General features: G+C 32.5%; 1 long non-coding RNA gene across 1 annotated transcript; it reads left to right on the forward strand.

Moving 5' to 3' along the window:
* Nucleotides 1-2,476: 2,476 nt before the first annotated feature.
* On the forward strand, nucleotides 2,477-19,955 carry LOC114736167 (uncharacterized). Its single transcript, XR_003739335.1, has 3 exons — nucleotides 2,477-2,489; nucleotides 11,887-11,888; nucleotides 19,540-19,955. It is a non-coding gene; the product is annotated as an uncharacterized LOC114736167 (long non-coding RNA).
* The last annotated feature ends 3,995 nt before the right edge of the window (nucleotides 19,956-23,950 follow it).

Raw genomic sequence — 23,950 nt, forward strand, 5'->3', positions numbered from 1 at the left:
TTACTCGGTGGTGCAATTTCTTTTAGTGAGGTGAAGGAGTTTTTTTAAATTCATTTAAAAAAAGCATGAAACTTGTATTCAATTAATATCTCCCTCACACACACACGATTGACTAATTTTGTGGGTTAAGATATCAATTATCCATTTTTTCTTCTTCAATAGGAATAATTGGATAAAGTTTTCTGTTTCTTTAATTGTAATGAAAAACTTTTTAACAGAGCCGCTTTTGTTAGGGGGGAAAAAGCTTTTGTTTTTTTTGCAATAAAATAATAAATAAAAAAACGAAATTGAAAATAAAAATCTTCACTATCTTAAATTAACTTCTTTCCAAAATTACACTTATATTTGCCATTTGGGAAGTCGGAATCCGGAAAGGACACGTATTATTTTAAGGGAAAAAGCATGGCTGGTAAAATCCATTACATAAAATATTGAATTGTCCGAGAGCTGCAAAGTTGCACCCCAAAAAAAAAAAAAACATATTTTTGGTTGTAATGATTTGCCAGCATTTTCAACTCAATCTATAACATTCCGAACATGTTGGTCTTAAATAATATGATAATCGTTCAAGAACTCGTGTGCAGGTCCCTTTCATTTAGTTAGCTAAGTAAATGACTGAGTTCATGTGTGAAATCATCACTAAATTATATATCCAATAGAAAGCAAGTAAAGAGTAGTAAGATCTCAGACGTTCTAAACACAAGCATTCCCAGGTACAATTAGGAAAGCTTTATGGATGTAAATGAACTCGTGCACAGCTACAATTTTCTTTTCATATATTGAAGAAACCTAATTCTGGACGATGATATGATAGGGGGGAGCAGTACAATAACATTATAACTTATCACTCTGAGAAGCCTCTAAATCTGTCGGTCTAAACTTGTATGTTGCCTCTTGGATCATGGTTATGCTTAATTCCTTTGCAAATGTCATACACATATGAACCCATCTTCTTGCATATTTCGGTGACGAGGTTTGGGGCAAAATAGATGAGGAGGCACGTGATGTATATAATGATGATGAGCGGGATAACAGGTTTAGACACCAACACAGATATCAGGACAGCACGAGCCATGCCTCCTGAGATTACAGCTATGTGGGATGAGAGTATGGGAATCATTATTTGAGTTGGAGGAGTGAGACTCGTAGTAGGCAGATGAAAAGGCAAAAAGGAACAAGCATCCTATGAAGATCCAGATCTGTGCGGAGTGCTCGTCGACGGGAGATGAGCCGTGAAAGTGAATTTGAACCACCATGCCTATCGCTGTGATTAAGAAGAAAAAGGTACGCCAGGGCTTTGAACTGCAAAAAAAAAAAAAAGCAAACTTTTCTTTGAGAAAACAGAGTGTTGATAGTGAAGAACTATATCAGGAAATATAGGGATAGGAAGTGGTAGAAGGCGGGTGATTCAAAGAGAACGTGGGGGGAGCAGATATGAGCGATGGAAAGTGAAAGAAGCTTCAAAATATGCAATATGGAGTGAGCAGACGAGAAATGAAATTGAGAAAGCAGAGTACATAATTGAGAGAGAACGGAAACAAACCTCACTGTATCATCCATGGTGTGAGAGAGAGAGAGAGAGAAGAGGGGGAAAGTGGTCTATTTAGGCTGCTGCAGCTGTGAATCGTTGGGGCCCAAAAGTATTGACAAAGTTGAATCCCAAAGGTGTCGTTGGGGCCAAAAGGAAATAAATTTTTTTATATATTTATTTTGTATAATTATAAATATTTTTAAAATTATAATTTAGTTTCGTCAAAACACTTTATAAATTTGCAATCCAACCCCATTTACTACTTCATCCTCCGCTTCGCAGTGGCACCACAACTGTAGTACGTCGCAAACTAACCCATCATCATACAACTGCTGCAGCTGTGAATCGTTGGGGCCCAAAAGTATTGACAAAGTTGAATCCCAAAGGTATCGTTGGGGCCAAAAGGAAATAAATTTTTTTATATATTTATTTTGTAAATTATAAAAATATTTTTAAAATTATAATTTAGTTTCGTCAAAACACTTTATAAATTTGCAATCCAACCCCATTTACTACTTCATCCTCCGCTTCGCAGTGGCACCACAACTGTAGTACGTCGCAAACTAACCCATCATCATACAACTCCAAATCTTTCATACGGTCACTCCCCAGATTTCAGTGTTTTTCTCGAATTTTAACTTTCAACTTCTACCCATCTAAATTTTAGTTAACTGTTAAATTATAGGATTAACTTATTATTTTAACCAAAATACCTCTCCTTAATAGAAATATTACTTAATAATTATCATTTAATCACACACGATATATCTATATTTAAAATTAAAAATGATTTTAATATTTTTATTATACTATTAAATCAATTACCATATTATGAATTTAATTAATTTTATAAATACAAATTTTTATTTTACAATAAATTTAAGTGTTTAATCTCGTTTATTTATTAAAAATGACATGTGATATAATTTTTTAAATATATATTAGTTGAAAATGTTTTGTAATTGTATGTATGTATTTTCAGTAAAATGTTTTGTTTTTAAAATTCATTTTATTTATTATTTTATTGCAAAATGCCTCTATTTTTTATTATTTTATTGTATTATTCATTGAAACGAAACGTTGTCTCTCACTGTAAAATGTAGGGGATTAGCTTAAAAAATGGACAAAGGGAAGATCCAAGACTATTTTCTTTGCGGGATTATCCCAAGGTCAAATTATCTACCAAATGAAAAAAAAAACAAAAAAGAAAAAGGAGGGAGAGAGAGAGGTGGAGGTCGGCATCCACTATGAGGACCCTTTCCTCAACGTCCCAGCATGATCCATTGATCGATCTAATTAAAAGCTCAGAATATGCCACATCATCATACTAATTAAAAGTTAAAAATAAATCTGATCAATACTATAAAATTATTGAGTAGTTTTAAACTATATTTTCCGGAGTGAAACACCTAATTTTTTTAGACCTATTCATTTTAACAGGAGAATTTATTGAGAGTCATAAATTGAGCCAGATAACACTACAAATGAAGGCAAAACTCTGCTATCAGGTATTTTAATTAAAAATTAAAGAAATTAAAATACTTGATATCCCTTTGATGCTCTTTTATGCTTCTCTCTAACTCAATCTATATCAAACTGGACCCCTGAAAAATCTTCCAGTTAAATGGATCTATAAAATTGTACATAGATATCAGATATAGCCATCTGAATCAGTCTGGACTTTTCATAAATGAAGTAGGTGCAAAAAACTGAATATTGCATGCTAAAAAATCTTTAAAAATAGTTTGAGGCCGGTAAATAATTTAAACTATGATTAAATTTTATTTTTAATTTTTAATAACATAATAATGTGGCACATTGTGAGACTTTAGATTAATCTCAATGGCTACTATTTAGACGCTAAGCGGAGTGTGGACGTGACAGTAAATGTAGAGGCAAGGTTTTTGTTTCCTTTGTCAATAATTACAAATTAAGTAAATCTTTTATTCTTATCTCACTCCCTCTTATTCATATTGTAAGATGCCTCCCTTCATCTCACTAGCAATAAAGAGAAAATAGTTAAATCATTAATTTCGTTTGAAAATAAAAAATAATTATAAATTTATCCATGTTTAAAAACCATCAATTATATCTTAGAAGTAAAAAAAATTGAAAAAATGACAGAAAAATACCTGTTGAATTTCAAAATAACAAATATGTGATTTTGACATACTTTGACTTGTCTAACTATTATAAGGGTAGTTAAAATCATTACAAAAATAGTTAGTATAACCTATTTATTTTTTTGAAATTTATCATGTATTTTTCTGTTATTTTCTCAAAAAAATTGCATCGAACTATAAATAAAGCCCATCGTATATGCCAAAAAAAAAACGCAGTCTCGAAAAACTGTAATTAATACTTGATCATTCATTAGTTTTAGAAATTAAAGTGGCTTATAATAGATTGTAGAGGGAGTGCGTGTCTATATATTTATAATTAGACAGAGAACTTCATTACGCAGTTTTTTGTGAAACAATCAAAAGCAACCTCTTTATTTATTTTATATTATTTCAAACTGATTTTAAATCCCGGTCAAAAAAATCCGATTTTAAATCTAGAGTGTATTTATAGTTTAAAAGCGTATGATTAAATATTTATATTTAAATAATTTTTAATTAACCGCCATCATCGTATTTGTTTTTCTAATTTTATTAACATTGCAGAAGGGGGAAAAAAGAGAAATTGACTGTTCAGTCATTAGATCAAGCCGGTGATGACTCATACGAGATGGTTGTCGTAAGAGACTAGCTTATCTAAGTCAGTTTTTCTTGATGAATCATCCATCTTTGCAAATTTTTGGCTTCCCTCTAATTCTGAATCAAAAAGAGAATATTGAACCAAATGTCCCAACCCCCTTGGCGTCTGGTTCGTGAAGAAAGAAAATGAAGGATGACGTGTGAGCAAAGGCTGAGGAAGCTGGGTGAGGAAGACGCCTGAGAAAAAGAAAATCATTGAAATTTTATCTTTGAAAAAAAGAATAATCTAATTTAAATGGATGCTAACTAGGATTAAAATTATGTCAGTTGGCATGTTTTAATTAGATAGAGCTCAGATAAGGCGCTGATCCATGTGTATATAAGAATTTCTCTATCAATTGTCCCCATGCTTGGTTGGGGTTTCTTTTGGAGGGGAGGTGGGGGGAAGGGAGGGAAGGAGGGAAGAAAGCGCGTTTGGATAAAGTATGTTTTAATTCGTGGTTTATTGTCAACTTGTTTCTTATCTTTGCGGATGCTAATTACATCAGGATGTAAATATTTAAAAGTTGGTTTTAGTCAGCATTTGGTGTTCTGGACTAGGACAAAGAAGAGACTGACAATTTAATATGAATAATTATGTGCGTCCCTTCTGAAAATATCAAGGGCGTACCAGATAAATGGGAAAATAGGGTGATGGAAAATGAGATGAAAGCAACGTCAATTTATTATACAAAATTATATTACAAACTGATTATTGATAAGTGAAAAAATATGAAATTATTTGAGATTAGGAATAATACTTGGTCAAGTTATTATCGAGTGTTAAACTAATAAGGATGTGAATTTTTTTTGCTATATGAGTATTATATTTATATTTATTCAATTATTAAACATTATTTCAAATTTGAATCAAACAAAACAAGGACAAAATTATCCATATAAAAATATTTTTCCTCCTATCTCTTTCTGAACTAAACATGATAATATTAAAATCTCTTTATCTCCTTCTCTCCATCAAAATCACTCCCCTCCCTTCCCTTCTGTTGAATCAAACATGCCCAAGAGTATTTGGTATGATAGAAATGACAGAAACGGAAGATTAAAATTTTTTTAATGCACTTGATCTAAAAAAAAATGGAGAAAAGGGGGTTATAAAGTATTTTTTATTATTGTTTTCAATTATACTGACTAAAATTTAGTAGCTTTATTTGATTTTATTTATTTTTTAAGAATTTAATTTATTTATAATTTTATAAATATAAAATCTGAACGGTTAAGATCTCAATCGTACGGCTGAAATGAGAAGTGGGTGAAAATGAAAAGAAAAAGAAGTCGACATCCGGCGGCGTAGGAAAAGTCGATTGACATTAAAAAATGATTAGCCACTTACTCTCAGAGCGGAGGAATCCTCATTGGAAGAATATTCTTCCAATGAGGATTACTCTCAGATTCTTCCAATGAGGATTCCTCCGCTCTGAGAGTAAGTGGCTAATCATTTTTTAATGTCAATCGACTTTTCCATCTCCTTCATTCTGGTCGCCACTTTAATTTTGAGAAGCTTTACACCATCCCTCTTCTTTTCTTTGCTCTCTGCTTCGCGTCTCTTCAAATACGGGGCACTGGATCTCTCTCAACTCAGAGGCCAACATTCTCTCTACCATCAATCTCAGCATTCCCTCTTCTCTCTCTCTCTCTCTCTCTATATCCATGGCTGATCCAGCGAGGTTAGTTTGCTTTCTCTCTATCTCAAATACTTAACTCTGCTTTCTCATTCTTCATTCCTCATCTACTCACTCCATGTTGCAGCTTCAAGCTTCTACCCCTTCAATTCCCATCTCTCTATATCATTCTATATCGGTCCCCGTCACATTCTCTCTGTTGTGATCCATTTAAAACATAAGCATGGCCAGCTGGTAGCTAGTTTGAACAAAACAGAGTTTAGGATAACAATCCTCATCATCAATAGTTGATGAAATATTATTTATGCCTATTTCACATTCTCAATTTACTCCATATTCATCAGCGACACTGTTTTTTCACTCAAAACAAAGGTGTGTACTCTTTCGTTATTTAAATTCAGTATACTATCATCATCGTCTTATGAGTTTATTTTGCTGGTTTTTCGCAGTTCAAAACCCTGGCATACTATCTTTGCATTCTTGATTACAGTGGTAGCCATGGTGGTTCAGATGCACTTTCCCAACTCATCCCCTGCGGACAAATACTCTCCAAACGTGTGGATTTTCATAGTATGCTTGTTCCTTTATGGCTTCTCATCCGCCTACTGCAAGTCTCACTCCTCCACCTCAAATAATGATGCCCCTTATTTCAAACTTTCTTCTCACATAGCTGCAATCTCAGGGAGCATGGCTTGTGCTGTCCTAATATCTGTGTTGGTTTCTAAACCTGTTTTAGCACTCATCATCGTTCTCTACTTGACGTGGCTCCTCATGTATTTTTCCCCAAACCCAGTAACCAGAATCTGCAAGAAGATAGGTTCCTATATGTACGAAATGTGCAAAGGAAGTGAGCGCAACCATGGCCCAAGAGACAACCTGGAAGTTTAGACCATTCTGAAGTTGTGTGCGTGAACTGTTGTGATAAGAAAAGACAAGGTTGGTCAATCATGAGACAGGTTCTGAAATTGTGCAAGTTATAATGCTATTGTACTGTTTTTCTGCCCCTATTAGATCCTCATTTAGAAGTCGCTTTCTTCAGTGTATGAAAAGAAGATTATGGATTTACGCTAGTCTATATATGGAAGGCTTTCCTAATTATATTTAGAGACGCTTTTACTAAAAACTCATCTTCTATTGTTTGCTGCTTGACACGCGCATGCTGAACACATAAAGAAAAAGGCCACCATAAAATAGTTTTACTGTAACATTTGACGAAAGTGTTCATCCAAAATCTTTGCCTCATTTGGATTAGAATGTAAACCGGATTTTAGTAAAGTGCCAAACTCCCAAAGCCCTTTACAGTGATGCTCACTCTCTCTCTCTCTCTCTCTCTCTCTCTCTCTGTGCATACATACATGCGTATATATTACTGTTTCCTATCGAACTCGTGGCTTGCTTGACACAAAATCATTACTCTTACGTATGAACCGTTGGGTTGCGGTTGAAGTTCCGATTGAGAGCCACCATTGGCTACGCGGTGGCTCTGTTTTTTGTGCTGGAAACAGAGCCAAACAGAGTATGGTCTTTTATTTAACAGAAGTGTTTGTCCCTCCCCACTCAATTGTTTATATATTTATGGTAAAAGCATTGCTTAAATATTTTTATAAATTAGATTTTCTCCTACATTAATTGTACGATTAAATTTAATTTATAGAGCTTCAACTCACTAAAGATCAAAGCATATTTAAGCTTGTCCAATAAAATGTGGTTCCTAAAAAACAATGATGATCTCTGATAATTTTTAGTTTTACTACTTCATAAAATAATTAAGTTTTTTCCAACTTTCTTTGACATATTTTCTATTCATGAATAAATTAAAAATTATGTAATAAAATGGAAAATAAATTTTTTTAATTCTCTGTATTAAAAATTTATCAAAAAGAATCTCACTTGTTTAGGGGGATATTAATGTTTATTTTTTACTCCCTCCTGTACAAAATGTAAGATGTTTCCAGAGGAATAGTTTAGTTCAAAATATAAATTATTTGAAGAACAATTAATGTTTGTTTGGTAATTTTATCCCTGTAATTAATATGTAATTGTAACTCATTGTATTTTCTTCCTTCTCTTCAATTTTTAAAGTACGTTATTTTTTTTTGGGGTGCTTTTCTTAAAATAATACGTGTCCTGCCCGTATTCCGACTTTCAACCATGATTTGAAAGCATAATTTTGGAAAGCAATTAACTGAGAATAATAAAGATTTTTTTTATTTTTGATTTTGTTTAAATAATAAATATTTTTTTTGTTTTTGTTTTTGATTTACTCTTCCGGTCCTTAATATATAGCCTAATTATTAAGTTAATTTTGGTCCTAAATATAAGATCCATTTCTTATATTTATTAATTTTTCCTAAATTACCCCCATGAATCATCCTTCAACCATAATCAAGTAAATGAGAGAAGGAGGATATTAATAAAAATGATTATGGTGTTTTAGGAAAAACATGTCATATTTCTTATAATTAACTAACTTACCTAAATTTTTTAATCTAATCAAATTAGTTAAATGAATTTTATATTAAGGATCGGAGGAATATTATTTTACAACAAAAATTCATACTAATATACAATTTTCATCCTGACTCTGTTTTCCTTGATATGCTTTATACTTCTATAAATTATTTTTAGGAACAAAAATTCATACTAATATACAATTAGTCGGTGCTGCTAATTTTTTTTCAATTGAGGTGAAGGAAATTTTTTAATTCATAAAAAAAAAAAAAAGCATGAAACTGTTATTCAATTAATATCTCTCTTACACGCACGATTGACTAATTTTGTGGGTTACAATAAAACATTGTCAATTTAATTGTAACCTAATTGAAATATCCTTCTAACTTTATGATACATCAAGACGATAAAAAAAATTGAAAATATAGTTTAGAGCATTTGATTTTAATTCATAATGTAGACTTTAATTTAGGAAGAATTACAATGAGATCCAAGTAAAAAAATTAATTATTAAAAAATTCTAATAACAACCTAATAATCTGTAATGATAAGTTTCAAAGTAGAAAATAATAACCAGACTTATTTTGTGTAATTCTTTTTTGGATTTTATTGTAATTCTCCCTTTAATTTACTATATGCTTCGTCCGTTTTGGTTACACGAGACAGTTAACTAAATTAACTTGTTCTAAGTGTTGGATAAAATTAACTGGAGAGAATAAATATATAAAAATAATGCAATCTTTTTGTCAAAAATGCTCTCATCAATGTATTAGCGTGGAATAAGTAAATGCGTAGTGGAGAGAGAATGTGTAGGAATTAAATACAATATTATGAGTAATTCAACGGGGTAAAAGTAAAAAATCAACAAATAAAATTTGAAACGATTTCTTTTTTTTTTTTAAAGAAACAATTTCTAAATATCTCTTATACAAATAAACATGTTATATTTTACAAATGTAGATGAAGTGGAACTTCCAGTTCGTAATATAAGAAGTTGATTAACTTTTATCGTAAACTAATAAATGGTAGCTAAGTCATTGAATACTCTCCAAACGTGTGGATTTTCCTAGTATGCTTGTTCCTTTATGGCTTCTCATCCGCCTACTGCAAGTCTCACTCCTCCACCTCAAATAATGATTCCCCTTATTTCAAACTCTTTCTCACATAGCTGCAATCTCAGGAAGCATGGCTTGTGCTGTACTAATATCTGTGTTGGTTTCTAAACCTGTTTTAGCACTCATCATCGTTCTCTACTTGACGTGGCTCCTAGTATATTCTTCCCCAAACCCAGTAACCAGGATCTGCAAGAAGATAGGCTCCTATATGTACGAAAGGAGGTGAGCGTAACCATGGCCCAAGAGACAACCTGGAAGTTTAGACCATTCTGAAGTTGTGTGCGTGAACTGTTGTGATAAGAAAAAACAAGGGTTGGTCAATCATGAGACAGGTTCTGAAATTGTGCAAGTTATAATGCTATTGTACTGTTTTTCTGCCCCTATTAGATCCTCATTTAGAAATCGGTTTCTTCAGTGTATGAAAAGAAGATTATAGATTTACGCTAGTCTATAAATGGAAGGCTTTCCTAATTATATTTAGAGACGCTTTTATTTACAACACATCTTCTATTGTTTGTTGCTTGACAAGCGCATGTTGGAACACATAAAGCACAAGGCCACCATAAAATAGTTTTAATGTAACATTTGACGAAAGTGTTTATCCAAAATCTTTGCCTAAATTGGATTAGAATGGAGACCGGATTTTAGCAAAAGTGCCAAACTCCCGAAATCCTTTACAGTGATGCTCACTCTCGCTCTCTCTCTCTCTCTCTCTCTCGCTGTATTTATACACACATATGTAACTGTTTCCTATAGAACCCGTGGCGCGGCGGCTCTGTTTCTTGCGATGGGTCGCGGTTGAAGTTCCGATTGAGAGCAACCATTGGCGGCGCCGTTGCTCTGTTTTCTGTGCTCGAAACAGAGCCAAACAGAGTATGGTCTTTAAATTAACAAAATTATATTACAAACTGATTAGCTTTTCGTTCTAATTCCTCTGAGAGATTTAGTATGGGATTGATGTTATTAAGATTTGTTCAACAAGCTATTAAGGTTATCATTAAATTATTGATAAGTAAAAAATATGAAATTATTTGAGATTAGGAATAATACTTGGTCAGGTTACTATAGAGTTTTAAACTAATAAAGATGTGAATTTTTTCTCCTATATGAGTATTATATTTATATTTATTCAATTCTAAAAATTACTAAATTGTGATATTATATATTAAGTGTAATTTATAATTATATTTTATTAAATATTATTTCAAATTTGAATCAAATAAAACACGGACAAAATTATTCATATAAAAATATTTTCTTTCTCATCATCAAACTAAACATGATAACTTTAAAATCTCTCTATCTTCTTTAAAATCCCTCTCACCCCTTTCCCTATCATCCTCTCTATTAAAACTCCTCTCCTCTCTTCTCCTCTACTAAACCAAACATACTCAGGGGTATTTGGTATGATAGAAATGAAAGAAAAGAAGAGCAAATTTTTTTTAATGCATTTGATTTTAAAAAATTGGGGAAAAGGAGGGTTATTAAATTGTAATTAAAAATTAAAAAATTAATTAAAAAAGTCTTAGACTCACTTTTCTCATTTTAATTAGCGTAGAAGACGACAGAAACTTGAAACAAATACAGAATCTAAACAACACCACAGACTAAAAGCGTCGAAGCTGAGGACGAAAGTGCCACAATTATCCAACACCACCTCTATCAATAATATTAAATGACATTAAAAAATGACCAACGGAGAAACAAATTGCATGGGGGGTTTTGGGAATCATCCAGAATTCTTCTATTGCCATTAGATTCTAAGTTAGCAACCAGAAACTTTTTCAAGAGAGGTGGAGCTGCCATGAGCCTCCCATTATATTAGGCGCTAAACCTCTATTGTAAACGGTTGCTAGATGATCAGCAAGCTTTATTCCTTGGCGTCCTACTACAGAAAACATAATCCTTGCCTTCTTCTAAACTGAGGCAAAGATCTCTGACTACTGGAACACACTACCGCTCTAAACCAGCAATAGAAAACTAAATATCTTAATTTAGAATTCTTCTTTTTTTATTTCTGATGAAAGAGGTATTATAGTCATTTCATAAAAGTTTTAAAATTAATTTTTGAGTTATATGACTTGATTAGAAATTTAACAAATTTAATGACTTAAATAAAAGTTTGGGTTATTGTGTTGTTTATTTATATAAACAATACAGTAGGGGTTTAGCAGGTTTAGTGTTTACAGTAGAGGTTTAGTGTCTTTTTAAAGGATTTTTCCAATATATAATGCTAATTGTATTGTTTATATATAAATATATATATATTTTTTTTGAGTTACAGAAGGGCGGGATCGAACCCGCATTACACACACCCACGCACACACCACACCACTGGGCCAACAGGCCGGTATATATATATATATATGAAAAGAAAATTATAGCTGTACACGAATCTATTTATGTGGAAGGCGTTCCTAATTATATTTAGGGACGCTTTTATATATGAATCACGGCTGATACTGTATTGTTTACTTGTTTTCTATTGAATATAATTTCACGATCTCGTGTGCTTGTGTTCCGCTCGTCATGCGGGGACACAACATGAAATGTCTTTTATTATTTTATTGTGAAATGCCTTTTTCTACTAGTACTGGATTAAGGGAGTCTTTAGATGAAACCAAATTATAGTTTGAAGAATAACTTCTGGAGAATAGATTTTTGGGAGAATATATTCTATAAAGAATAGATTTTGTGAAAAAATGATTCTGATAAAATGAGAGTGTTTGGATAGTTGTTATCAGAAGAACTTTTTATCTGTACAAATTCCTAAAAAAACATAAGTTAACATGATAATTATATAAAAATAGATTTTATAATATATTTTAATTTAAATGAATAAAATTGTTAATAATATTTTTTTACCAACATAATTAATAATATATAAGATAATATAATTAATAAATAATTAATATGTGTATATATATTTATAAAATATAAGATTAAATATGTTTATAAAAAAAATAACTGAGGGGTGTTAAAGTCATATTATCATTGAGATATACTTTGACAGGCACAATCATACTCTTCAATTTGAACCAGAAGAAGAATAGATTCACTTCTTCTGAAACCATGGTTTTGAACCAAAAACCATGGTTTTGACCCAAAACTGCGGTTTGGTAATTTTCCTCCCTGTTTGGCAAATTTAGAATACAAACCATGGTTTGGGTCCCAAAACCATGGTTTTCTTTGTTTGCCAAACAGGCCCTAAAGTATGCATTTAATTTTTTAACTATATATAATATTTTAATTTGATCCCTTAATTTTAAAAAGTATGTGTTTGATCCTTTAACTCTAAACTTATATTTAAATGATAATTTTTTTTTATCACAATCATGATTGGTTTAAAAATTCAACTTAATATATTAGCATTTGGAAATGTTTCATTAACATTTAAAAATTTAATATTATCATTTTTGTTAACACTGTTAGAGTTAAATAATTAAAAATATACTTTTTAAAGTTAAGAGACTAAATTAAAAATCTGTATAAAATTAAGGTTAAAAGACTGAATGTATATTTTGGTTATTATTATATTTTAGTTAAATACTCTAATTACCATTCTGTTTTGCCTTAATTACACACACCTCATCTTCACTTTAAAAAACATATACTCCTTCGATCCTTAATATAAGACTCATTTAACTAATTTGATTAGATTAAGGAAGTTAGGTAAGTTAGTTAATTATAAGAAATGTGACACATTTTTTCTAAAATACCATAATCATCTTTCTCTTCTACTTGATTATGGTTGAGGGAGTATTCATAGGGGTAACTTAGAGAAAATTGATAAATATGACAAATGGGTCTTATATTTAGGACCAAAACCAATTCAACAATTAGGTCCTATATTAAGGACCGGAAGTGTATTTTAATTCAGATCATTAACACGGTTAAAAAATATTGTGAAAAGATTCTTGAAGTATATTTTTTCAAGTAAAAACTATATTAAAATGAATGTTGTTTACTAATTTACCCTTGTTATGCCAAATCTCTCATTTATCTTTTAACATTAATATTTATTAAGAAAAATAGAATGGAGCAGTAAAAAGCAGCAATGCAAACAAATCATTGACAAAACATAATATACCTTTAAAAACTAACGTTTATCATTAAAATAGTGGTATTAATTGTTAATATTTTTAACTATAATAAATATTATTGCTATGATTTTAAATTTTTAGATAAATTTAAACTTAAAAAGCTTTTCAGGTGCCTAATCCCTAGTGAGTAAAAATTCCTACGTTATTTTGGACCTCTCCTTAACTTGACCCAATTTTCCAAAACTACCCTCATTGCTTTTTTGTGCGTTGCGCCATTTTCTCTGTTTTTTTTTTCCCTCTCTTTTTCTCTCTCTTTCAATAATATGGTCATCTCGACATTTTTGACCCCCGATCTAAGTACTAATCTGGCTTGGCGGCACATTTTCCTAGGTTAGGGGTCCTATTTTCGGCTCAGAAAAACATTTCATAATTTAATTGGCTCTCAGCAAAGTCACGTGCTTCTTCCTCCTTAACGTTGAAACAATACGAGTACCAGATAGGACCATAGTACTTGATCCTTTTTATTTTTTACTCGTATCTTTTTTTTAATATTTTATTTTTAATACTGTCCTTATTAATTATAGTAAAAGTGAAAAGAGTAAAAATTAGTGAGAAAAAAATATGCTAGTATTTAATACTCTTCTTAATAGGAGTAAAAGTAAAAATTTTACTTCTTTAGTTCTATTTATAAGTCACTTCCAACATGTTTTATATAGATTAAGAAAAACTTTAAATTTTTTTAACTCTTATTTAAAATTCAATAATTTTTCAACTTTATCCCTATTTAATATAAATTATAGCTCATGTAAACAAAATTAATACAGTAATAAATAAATGATAAAATTTTACATTCCCATAAAAGTTTTTTCTCATTACTCTATAAGTAGGACTAAAAAATATTTTCTCTCTTTATCCTATAAATAAGACCAAAGAATTATCTATTTAATACTCTTCTTGGTATATGAGAAACTCTTACACATAATAAATAATAAAGATCAAAGTGGTACTTATTACTAACCAAAAGTAATTTCACACCCTCCCGGGGACACAGGTTTCTTCCTCCTAACAAGCAAAAGTTCTCAAATTTTTGAAGATAAAAGCTCCCCCCCCCCCCCCCACCTCTTCTCTCTATATGTATATAATGCATAGCTCTAAAAAATTTTAAAAAAGATATGCCATTTTTATCTTTAACTTTGGCATGATTTAAAATAAATCATAATTGTTCTTTGTTTCTCTACGATAGACTTAGGATCTTCAATTAGCGGGTGATTTTTTTGACAATTAATTATTTTATGATAAAATGTGTTAGATTATGAGATGAAGATAAATAAAAAGAAATCACCATTTTACTCCAAGTAAAAAAGAACGAAATCACCATTAGATGGTTTTTGAAAGGTGAGGTTCTCCTTCTTTTCCGTTGGAGCGTGGGCCCCAAGAGAATGAACAGTGTAAATTGGAAATTTGGTGCATAGGACGCTAGTGGGGTTAGTTTCGAATAATTGTTATGGTGATGAGAATCATTGTGATTAAAATTCAGTCAAGACTTTTATAGATTGGATGTGACCTAAAATGATGCTATGACCAGGTTTTCTTTTTGTTTTTTCATACAATTATTTCTGGGTTTTCCTGACTCACTTTGTAACAAGGTATTAAAAACCAGACTTTAGATTGGTCAAGGCATTGGGATCAAGGATTAATGAGTGAGACTAGAGTTAATCTGTGAATCAAACTGATCAAAAATAAAAAATAAAAAATTAATTTAAATTTTTATCATGCCATCAAAGGACTAAATATTAATTTAATATTACTTTTGGTCTTTAATATAAAAGATAGTTTGACTTTCAATTTAATTCTAAATATAAAACTCTAATCCACTTTTTCTTTTCATATTTATCTATTTTTTAAAAATCATCCTTGTAATAGTTGCATATGTTAAAGATTTCATTAAATAATAGTTCTAGTTAATACATATGATTAGTAATGATATTTTAAAAAGATAACACCTATTTATTATAAATAACTAATTTAACTAATTTTTTTAATCTGTTGGAATTAATTAACTAGTTTTTATAATAATAACCGAAAGTAGTGCATTGAATTCCTAACAAAACAGTTATATACTTTCATTTTCTTTCCAATTCCCCTACAATTCCCTTTGAAAAATTGAAATCATAGCATCGTACTATTAAAATCACTCAATATTCATTATAGTAAAATATCAAAATAAATTTATGGTAGCAAAATACTCCTATCTACAATGTTTTAGTCACCAAACTAATAATTATTTAGCACTCAAACAACTTTGTTTTAAAAAAATCACAACTGAGTTAACTCATAAAATCATTCTATCTGACCCACCGCCGGGTTTTTTCTACCAACTGGACTGGCCAATTAATCATTTTTTGTCCAACCCAACCCCGATCGAGTCTGATTCTGATTCTAGATACTATGCTCGGCGATAAAGCAAGAATACGGTAACGACTTCTTTCAAAGTCATTAATTTGTCTTTTCTTCCCTTCTGAAGCATGAAATAATTTTCCCTTTTTAGAACAGTGACTGATGACTAAATCGTGACTCTCTCTCTCTCTCTCCCCCCCTCTCACACACGCCATGGCTAATCCAGTGAGGTTAGTATACTTTCTCTCTCTGAACTACATACTCTGCTTTCTCACCCTTCATGTGTATATCTATACTTGCATCTTCAAGCTTCTGTCCTCCACTTCCTATCCCTATATTAGGTGATATACCTCAAACCACAGATGTGGGCAGCAGGTTTTGAACTAACGGAGCACAAGTGAACAAAGAGATTACGATAACATAATCATCATCATCGAAAGTTCATGAAATATCTTTTCTATGCATTGCACATTTTTGCTCTAATCCATGTTTACCAACAACACTCTGTTTTCACTCAAGGCAAAGGCCTGGGTTATTGGTTTCATTATTTGAATTCAGTATACATCCTTTATCATCCTTTGAGTTTGCTGGTTTTTCGCAGTTCAAAACCCTGGCATGCTATCTTCGCATTCTTGATTACAGTGGCAGCCATGGTGGTTCAGATGCACTTTCCCTACTCATCCCCTGCTGACAAACACTATCCAAAAGTGTGGATCTTCATGGTGTGTTTGTTCCTTTATGGCCTCTCATCTGCCTACCACAAGTCTTACGCTTCCATCTCAAATAATGATGCCCCATTTTTCAAACTCTTCACATAGCTGCAATCTCAGGAAGCATGGCTTGTACTGTGCTAATATCAGTGTTGTTTTCTAAACCTGTTTTAGCACTCATCATCACTATCTACCTCACGTGGCTCCTCATATATTTTGCCCCAACCCAGTAACGGAAATATGCAAGACGATAGGTTCATATGTGTCCGACATGTGCAAAAGAATTGAGCATAACCATGATCCAAGACACAACCTAGAAGTTTAGACCATTCTCAGGTTGTGCAAGTGATTCTTATAATGTTGGAACTTGGAAGAAAGTAGGCAGGGCAATCAACAGACAGGTTTAGAGTATTCGCAAATCGTATTGTACTGTATTTCTGCCCCTATTAGATAGGTTTCTTCAATGTATTTGGGGACGCTTGCATAAAGAACAGCTGATCTTCTACTGTTTACATGCTTTCTATTGAATATAATTTAGTAATGATTACACACATGGACTGTGTCATTTCCTTGTTTAACCAAATGAAAAAGATTTGATGTGCACTTGTGTTGCCCTCATCGTGTTGGGGCCGACACACGAGTTTATTAAACCTCAAAGAAGTACACGTGAACGAATATTACATTTAAAACAAACATATTCATATGTTATAGATTGAGTTGAAAATGCAGGCAAATCATTAGAACCGAAAGGGCATTATCTATTTATTGGGTGCTTTTCTTAAAATAGTACATGTCCTGCTTGTATTCCAACTTTCAAAAAAAAAAAAAAGATTTAAAAGGGTAATTTTGGAAAGCAATTAATTTACAATATTAAAGATTTTTTATTTTTTATTTCGTTTTTTATTTTTTATTTTATAACAAAACACCTTTATCTGGTTCTGTTTTCTGTGTTGAAAGCAGAGCCAAACAGAGGACGATAGAATGTGGTCATTTACAGCAATGGCAATGGGAAGAAGCCGCAGACAAAGGCAGAGGATGATCGAAGGTCGTCATATCCTTTGAGAAAACCGGAGCGATGACCAAAGGTCGTCATATCCAAACTGATTCTCTCTCTCTCTGTTTTTTTTTTTCCTTCCAATTTTCATCCTGACTCTGTTTTTCTTGATTTGCTTTATATAAATTATTTTGTGTTAGGAACGAAAATTCAAACTAATGCACAATTAGTTGGTGGTGCAAATTTTCTTTTGTTTTTTTTTTTAGTGAGGTGAAGGAATATTTTTAATTCATGAAAAAAAAGCATGAAACTTGTATTCAATTAATATCTCCCTCCCACACGCACACACACGATTGACTAATTTTGTGGGTTAAGATGAAAACACTGTCAATTTAACTGTATTTATGTTAAATTTATGATACATGGAGAAGACGGATTAAAAAAAAATTGAAAATATAGTCAAGAGCATTTGATTTTAATTCAGAATGCAGACTTTAATTTACTATATGCTCCCTCCGTTTTGGTTGTACGAGAAAGTTAACCAAATTAGCTTGGTCGAAATGTTGGATAAAATAAATCGGAGAGAATGAACATAGAAAAGTAATGCAACCTTTTGCCAAAAGTACCCTCACTAATGTATTAACGTGGAAGAGTAGATGCGTAGTGGAGAGAAAATGTGTAGGAATTAAATATAATAATATTAGTGACATGAGTAATTAAATAGAGTAAAATACAAAATCAATAAATAAAATTTGAAATAATTTCTAAATATCTCTTATAAAAATCAATATGTCATATTTTATAATTGTCTTTTATAAAAATGAAGAGACGAAATCTCAGTTGGTTAAGTTTTCTCATAAACCAATAAATGGTGATTAAGGCATTACATAGATCTTAAAATTATAAAATTTTTCTATTTTACCCTTAAAAAATATGATTGGAAAATAATAAAATATTTTTAAAATATTTGATCAAACTTTTAAATCCCTCTTTAGGCTATATGGCTCGATTAAAACTTTCCTATGTTCAGTGACTCAAATTAGACATGGTTATTTGGTTGGTTTTTTAAGAGATTTTCCCCTTTCTAATTATTATTATTATTATTATTATTATTATTATTATTTATTTTTAACGCAAAATATGATGTTCGCACTTCACGCCATGCGAGCAAAAGTCAACGAAAAATAGAATAAAACGGCGAGCAGTGACCGTGAAAACGAAACTGTCTCTCACCTTCTTTTAAATTGTAGGTACTTTGTTTGCGAAAAAAGAGGCTGTTCCAATTGAATTTTGTTTTAGAAAAACCAACTAAAATTTTGTACACAGAAAATATTGATACTTTACAAATTTTATACACAGAATAACAGTACTCTGATCTAGGGCCTTCTCATCAATAAAATTTTTAATGAAAGATTTTTTTTCTTGATTTTCTGAAAAAAAAAATGTAGGCACTAGGTGGTTAGTCAATAAACAAGGACAAAGGGAATATCCAAGACACTATTTTTTTTTTATGGATTTTAATTATTTACCAGAGAAAAATAAAAAGAAAAAAGGAGATAGCACATGGATCATGCTATAGAGGCAAAATGTTTTTTCTTTGTTGGCAAAAAAGAGAAAGAGACGAAGTTTTTGTTTCCTTTTGTCAATAATTTGCCATCACCCAGTATTTCAGTGTTGAGGCCATTTAGTGCTAAAGTTGCATCTAGATACACACACACACACATATATATATATATCAAAAGTAGAGGGTGATAAAGTCAAGAAGTTGTGCGGCATGTCAACATCAAAGATGGGCTCCATCAGCATGGATGGAAAGCCTTTCCGATTGTGACACCTGTACGGTGGATATTCGTCGTCCCTTCCCCCTCCTCCATTATAAATCCCGTTCCCAGCAAGTTGTTCTGATCAGTGCATTGTCAGTGTTGCGTTGATATCGTTGTGAGTTCTGTGAACTGAAAATGTCTTGCTGTGGTGGAAACTGTGGTTGTGGAAGCGGCTGCAAGTGCGGCGCTGGATGCGGCGGGTAAGTTTCCGATCACCTGTTGTCAATCTGTGTGCTTATGTGGAAAATCTTTGCCGGCGTTTTGATTGTCTTTCTTGGCAATTTCGATTTTGTGCCGTGAAACTTTTTGTTCTACCTTTCGGTGATCTCTTTTTTTGGTTCACTATTTCGCTTTAGTTTAATTTCTCATAGATTTCACGCGATCCCCAACGATTAGAGAGAAGAGAATAAACCAGAGAGCATAACAAACAGGCGATGACAGAGAGATTTTTAAAACTCCTCCACAACACTTTTCTCAGTCCTTTGTAATGTTTTCATCTTGGTTATGTTTTGATGACACTTGTTTGGGTAAGATAATTAACTGAGCACATTCATTTGTTAAATTTTGTTACAGCAGCCTGATACAGTGAGGTTTGTTTGCTCTCTCTCTCAATTATGTACTCTGCTTTCTCAATTTTCATTTCTCGTCTGCTCACTCCACATTGCATATATTTTGAAGCTTCTTTCACTTCCCATCGCTCATATCTGCTCCCCCCACGTTTTCTTTGAATCACCCGCCTTCTCCCACTTCCTATCCCAATATTTGCTGATATAGTTCTTCACCATCAACACTCTGTTTTTCTCAAAGCAAAGTTTGCTGTTTTTTGCAGTTCAGAGCCCTGGCATGGCACCTTTGTATTCTTAATCACAGCGATAGGCATGGTGGTTCAAATGCACCTTCACGGCTCATCTCCAGCCGACGAGCACTCCGCAAAGGTGTGGATCTTCATAGGATGCTTGTTCCTTTTTGCCTTTTCATCTGCCTACTACAAGTCTCACTCCTCCAACTCAAATAATGATTCCCCATATCTCAAACTCCCATCCCACATAGCTGTAATCTCAGGAGGCATGGCTTGTGCTGTCCAAATATCTGTGTTGGTTTCTAAACCTTTTATACCGCTCATCATCATTATATACATCATGTGCCTCCTCATATATTTTGCCCCAAACCCAGTCACCAAAATATGCAAGAAGATAGGTTCATATGTGTATGACACTTGCAAAGGAATTAAGCATAACCATGACCCAGGAGACAACATACAAAGTTCAGAGCGACAGGATTTAGAGGCTTCTCAGACTGATAAGTTATAATGTTATTGTACTGTTTGTCTCCCCCTGTTAGATCATCATCTAGAATTAGGTTTCTTCAATATGCATGAAAAGAAAATTGTAGCTGTACACGAGTTTATTTATACGCAAAAAGCTTTCCTGATTGTACTTGGGGATGCTTGCATAACATACCCTTAGAACATCTGATCTTACTACTCTTTACTTGCTTTCTATTGGATATACAACTTAGTGATGATTAAAGAGTGCTTGTTACCGGAAGAAGAACAGAAAATTAAGAACATTAGATTACGAAAACCTGAAGTGTGCGTTAGTTGACTTTGGATGGGAACGAAGAATGGTGAGCACACAAGTAAATCTGGTTATTTTATTGCAACAGAGGGGAAGGTAATACCACATCAATGCCTCAAAAAAAAAATCATAATCTTAAATATCAGAGCTAGTTGTAGATTCAATTTAATTCTAAATATAAGAACTCAATCTACTTTGTCTCTTATATTTAATTATTTTTTTCTAAACAGTCATCATTGTAATTACACATTGTTAAAAGTCTTTCGTTACAACTAAAGAAACAGCAAACTTTATCCAATTGATATCCCCCACGACCCACCCACGCGCGATTGACTAATTTTACGGGTCGAAGATAAAGCACTGTGTAGTAACTGAAATGTCTTTTTTAGCTATGTTGAATAAATAAATAAATAAATGAGGCCGTAATATCGCTTGTCACCTTTATATTTTTTCCGATTTTCTTTCTTCTCATTCAATTATTCATACTGAAGAAGAAGAAATGGATAATTGAGATTCAATCTTTTATAAAATCATTATTTTTGTCCCTATTTTCAGGTAGTTTATAGCTGTGAACTGTCCTTATTAATTTTTTTATAAATTAAATTTATTTATTTATTTATTTTTCCTCTTTAATTATGTAATTATTTAATCATAGCATTTTGGTCTTTTAACCAGGTTCCCTCTGCGCCACTCATATTTCCCTTGGCGTTTGAAAGGTGATGGCTCTCCCCTTCCGTTGAACCCCAGGCCTTTAGAGAATGAACAACATACATTCGAAATTTGGCACTCTTCGTGTCTTAATACAAGGACTGATAATTAACTTATGAACATTGAGAAATTTAGTTATATTAATTATTTTTAATAAATATATGTTCATCTTTTTAGAATACTTTTCTTAATTAATCATGTGTCTTATAACTACCCTTTTATGAACACCCTCATATCATGTGTAATTAACAAAAATATTTTTAAATTTAAAAAAATAAATTAAGATTTTATATCTAAAATCAAAATGAACCGTTTGTCTAGCTTTTTTATTTAGAACTGGAGCTGGTATACAGAAGCTTGTGGGGGCGGGGTTGGGTTTGCTATCACATAATATTTATCACTATAATAAAACTAACGTTCGAGAGTCTAATTCAAATGGTTCAGTTTTAAAATTGTTAACTTTAATTTTTTTTTTTTGACAAATGAGGGTTAAAACTTAAAAAGCTATCTTCATTTTAAATGTTACGTATATTAAAATTAAAAGAGAATAAACATAGAAAATAAAATAGCATTACATCTTGGGCGTCCAGTCCTTTTTAAAATGGGAAGCGTTCCAGATTGATGCATCCAAGTTTATTTCAAGTTTGCCCAGAAATGGAGCACATTCTATGCTCATTAAAAAAATAAGTAATTATATCTAGGGTACTCATCTTCGCCTAAATGATCTCAAATGGTCCAGATTTAATTTAGGAAAGATTGCAAAAAAAAAAGGACCCTTGAAATAATAAAATTTGAAATGAGTATTTGAATTAACAAAATTGATGGCAGGACAAGCGACAGCTCTCCTATGTCAGCATTGCGGCGCGTTCGAACATTCCCAATTGGGGCTAATTCCGCTTCCGATCAACAGGAGGATAAAGAATATGCGTGTTTTACATCTCCGTCACCCTCTTCTTTTCTTAGCGCTCTGCTTTAGATTTCTTCAAATAGGGGGCACTGGGTCTCTCTCAGCTCAGCGGCCATCACTCTCTCTACCATCAATCTCAGAATTCCCTTTTCTCTCTCTCTCTCTCTATCCATGGCTGATCCAGCGAGGTTAGTTTGCTTTCTCTCTATCTCAAATACTTAACTCTGCTCTCTCATTCTTCATTCCTCATCTACTCCATGTTGCAACGTCGAGCTTCTATCCCTTCCCATCGCTCTATATCATTCTATATCTGCCCCCCTCACATTCTCTGTTTTGCGATTCAATTAAAACACAAGCATGGGCAGCCGGTAGCTAGCTTGAACAGTAATCATCATCAATAGTGGATGAAATATTATTTATGTCTATTTCACATTCTCACTTCAATCCATATGCACCAGCAGCACCATGGTTTTTCGGTCAAAACAAAGTTGTGGACTCTAAGGTTTAGTTATTTAAATTCAGTATGCCATCATCATCATCTTGTGAGTTTGTTTTGCTGGTTTTTTGCAGCTCAAAACCCTGGCATGCCGTCTTCGCATTCTTGATTACAGTGGTAGCCATGGTGGTTCGGATGCACTTTCCCAACTCATCCCCTGCGGACAAATACTCTCCAAACGTGTGGATTTTCATAGTATGCCTGTTCCTTTATGGCTTCTCATCCGCCTACTACAAGTCTCGCGCCTCCACCTCAAATACTGATACTCCATATTTCAATCTCTCGTCTCACGTAGCTGCAATCTCAGGAAGCATGGCTTGTGCTGTACTAATATCTGTGTTGGTTTCAAAACCTGTTTTAGGACTCATCATCGTTCTTTACTTGATGTGGCTCCTCATCTATTTTTCCCCAAACCCAGTAACCAGAATCTGCGAGAAGATAGGTTCATCTATGTACGACGTCTGGAAAGGAGGTGAGCCTAACCATGGCCCCAGAGACAACCTGGAAGTTTAGACCATTCTCAAGTTGTGTGCATGAATTGTTGTGATAATAAAAAACAAGGTTTGTCGATCATAAGACAGATTCTGAAATCGTGCAAGTTAAAATGCTTTTGTACTCTTTTTCTGCCCCCTATTAGATCCTCGTTTAGAAATCGCTTTCTTCAATGTATGAAAAGAAGATTATAGATTTACGCTAGTCTATATATGGAAGGCTTTCCCAATTATATTTAGAGACGCTTTTATTAACAACTCATCTTTTATTGTTTGTTGCTTGACAGGCGCATGTAGGAACACATAAAGCAAAACGCCACCATAAAATA

The sequence above is a fragment of the Neltuma alba genome, unplaced genomic scaffold, assembly GCF_004799145.2.
Source record: "Neltuma alba isolate B1F8T4 unplaced genomic scaffold, ASM479914v2 tig00002726_pilon, whole genome shotgun sequence".
Classification (NCBI taxonomy): domain Eukaryota; kingdom Viridiplantae; phylum Streptophyta; class Magnoliopsida; order Fabales; family Fabaceae; genus Neltuma; species Neltuma alba.